Consider the following 3202-nt stretch of genomic DNA (forward strand, 5'->3'; position numbering starts at 1 on the left):
ATCTGGATACCATCAGCTGAGAGTCAGAGATTCTGATATCTCAAAGACATTATTCCGAACCAGGTATGGACACTATGAATTTATGGTCATGTCTTTTGGTCTGACGAATGCTCCAACTGTGTTTATGGGATTGATGAACCGTATCTTCCAGAAATATCTCGATGATTTTGTGATTATTTTCATCGATGATATTTTGATCTATTCAAAGAATATGAATGAGCATGCTGAGCATTTAAGAACTGTGTTGCGAATTTTAAGAGCTGAGAAATTATACGCTAAACTATCGAAATGTGAGTTTTGGTTAAGACAGGTAGTATTTCTGGGTCATATTATATCCGGAGATGGGATATCAGTGGATCCCAGTAAGGTGGAAGCCGTGATTTCTTGGCCAAGACCGACGTCAGTGCTTGAAATTCACAGTTTCATGGGTTTAGCGGGATATTACTGTCGTTTCATTAAAGATTTTTCGAGTATTGCTAAACCAATTACTCAGCTGACTCAGAAGAATGCTCCTTTTGTTTGGTCTGAAGAATGTGAGATCAGTTTTCTGGAATTGAAGAAGAGGTTGACCAGTGCCCCGGTGTTGACTATTCCATCCGGTACTGGTGATTTTGTGGTTTATTGCGACGCTTCTCGCAGAGGATTGAGATCTGTGCTGATGCAACGAGGGCATGTTATTGCTTATGCCTCAAGACAGCTTAAACCACATGAGACCTGGTATCCAATTCATGACCTAGAATTGGCAGCCATTGTCTTTGCATTAAAGATATGGCGACACTACCTTTACGGTGAGAAATTTGAGATATATTCTGATCATAAAAGCTTGAATATCTATTTTCACAATCTGAATTGAATATGAGACAGCGAAGATGGCTTGATTTGTTTAAAGATTTTGATTGTGAAATCAAATACTATCCAGGAAAGTCTAATGCAGCAGCTGATGCACTAAGTCGAAAGGTATGTTCTTTATCCTTGTCGACGATGGGTGTTTCAAATTTGATAGAAGACTGTTGTTTGTTTGGATTAGCATTTGAAACAGATTATAGACCGTTGAGACTTTATACGGATCGAGTAGAACCAGAGCTGATTATGAGAATTAAGGCAACTCAGAAAGTTGATCAGAATGTACAGAAATCAGTATCGATGATTAGAACAGGACATCGATCAGAATATCAGGTACGTGATAACGTCTTGTATGTGAATAATCGTCTGGTTGTGCCGAATTTTTCAGATTTGAGACGACGGATATTGTCAGAGGCGCACAACAGTCGATTCAGTATTCATCCTGGTGGCAGAAAGATGTACAATGATTTGAAAAGACAATTCTGGTGGAAACAAATGAAGACTGACATTGCTGAATTTATTTCCAAATGTCTGAATTGCCAGCAGGTGAAATCCGAAAGAAAGAAACCAGGAGGATTATTACAGAGTTTATCCATTCCTGAATGGAAATGGGATCACATTTCCATGTATTTTGTGACGCAGCTACCGCGTTCCTCCCGAGGTTGTGATGCGATTTGGGTCGTGATTGACAGATTGACCAAATCCGCATGCTTTATTCCGTACAAGATGACGTACAGATTTGACCAGATGGCAGAGATCTATATCAGAGAAGTGGTCAGATTGCACGGAGTGCCGAAGTTAATTGTATCAGACCGTGATCCTCGATTTACTTCGCACTTTTGGCAGAGTTTGCAGCAGGCTCTCGGTACGAAGTTACATCTGAGTACCGCATATCATCTACAGAACGACGGACAGTCAGAGCGGACTATCCAGACACTGGAGGACATGCTGAGAGTAGTAGTGCTTGATTTTAGCACTAATTGGCAAGATGCATTGCCGCTTTGTGAGTTTTCGTACAACAACAGCTATCAGACGAGTATTGAGATGGCACCATTTGAAGCGTTGTACGGAAAGAAGTGTCGATCCCCTCTCTATTGGGATGATATCTCTGAAGTTCCTGAGATTGGACCAGATATGATCAGAGATATGACAGAAAAGGTGAAGCTAATTCAAAAGAAAATGAAGGCAACACAAGACAGACAGGCCAAATATGCCAATGTTCGACGTAGACCGTTGGTATTTGAGGTAGGAGACCGAGTATTTTTAAAGATTTCACCTTTCAGAGGAGTTGTCAGATTTGGCAAGAAATGGAAACTGTGTCCACGATACATCGGGCCTTATGAGATTCTCGAGAAGATAGGAGATCGTGCCTATCGACTCGCTTTACCGCCTTCATTATCTGGGATACATGATGTTTTTCATGTATCATTATTAAGGAAATACCTTCCTGATGCTTCACATGCTATTCAACCAGACGAGGCCGAACTGGATGAGACGTTGAGCTATGTTGAAAAACCGATTCAGATTATTGATCGTAAAGAAAAACAGCTCAGAACGAAGACTATTCCACTTGTAAAAGTTCAATGGACTCGTCACGGCACTGAAGAAGCAACCTGGGAAACTGAATCAGATATGAGACAAGAGTTCCCAGAGTTATTTCGATAATGTAAATTTCTTATACAGTTTTTATATATATACTCCTTAGGAATACGATTAATTTCCTGAGATTTCGGGGACGAAATCGTATCTTAGGGGGGGAGAAATGTAAGGGCCAAGATTTTGATTCTGTTAATCTGAGATTTTGATTATATTAATCTGAGATTATCGATTTTAAACTGATGTGATTATAACCGGGCCATACGAGACCAAATCGGACCAAGCATATGATTTATGCAATTTGGGGGACAGAGAGTCTGGCACCCGAGCGGTAGTTTTTGACCGCCCGAGAGCCAGTGTTCGTTAAATATTTGTTGCGGGCATAAGAGTTGGCGCCCGGGCGGTAGTTTTTGACCGCCCGAGCGCCAAGGGTGCGACTTGAAATTGCTTGGACAGAGGATGCCGCGCTCGAGCGGTAGTTTAGCACCGCTCGAGCGCCGACCCAAGTTTAAGAAAAGGATGACATGTTTCTTGTACATGCAAGATATATATATATTTTTATATATAAATATATATATATATATATATATATATAACGTTCCTCAGAATTCATTGGAGAAAAAGAAAGAAGAAATCGAGAAATCTTTCAGAAATTCCTTACGCCTTTATATTTCAATCCGTCCGTCCAAATTTAAATCCGACTTCGGTACCGTGTTCCTATCAACGCAGGCTACAACTGGACGTAAGTTTTACTATGCTTTGA

The sequence above is a fragment of the Primulina eburnea genome, chromosome 18 (assembly GCF_022965805.1).
Source record: "Primulina eburnea isolate SZY01 chromosome 18, ASM2296580v1, whole genome shotgun sequence".
In the NCBI taxonomy this organism is placed as follows: domain Eukaryota; kingdom Viridiplantae; phylum Streptophyta; class Magnoliopsida; order Lamiales; family Gesneriaceae; genus Primulina; species Primulina eburnea.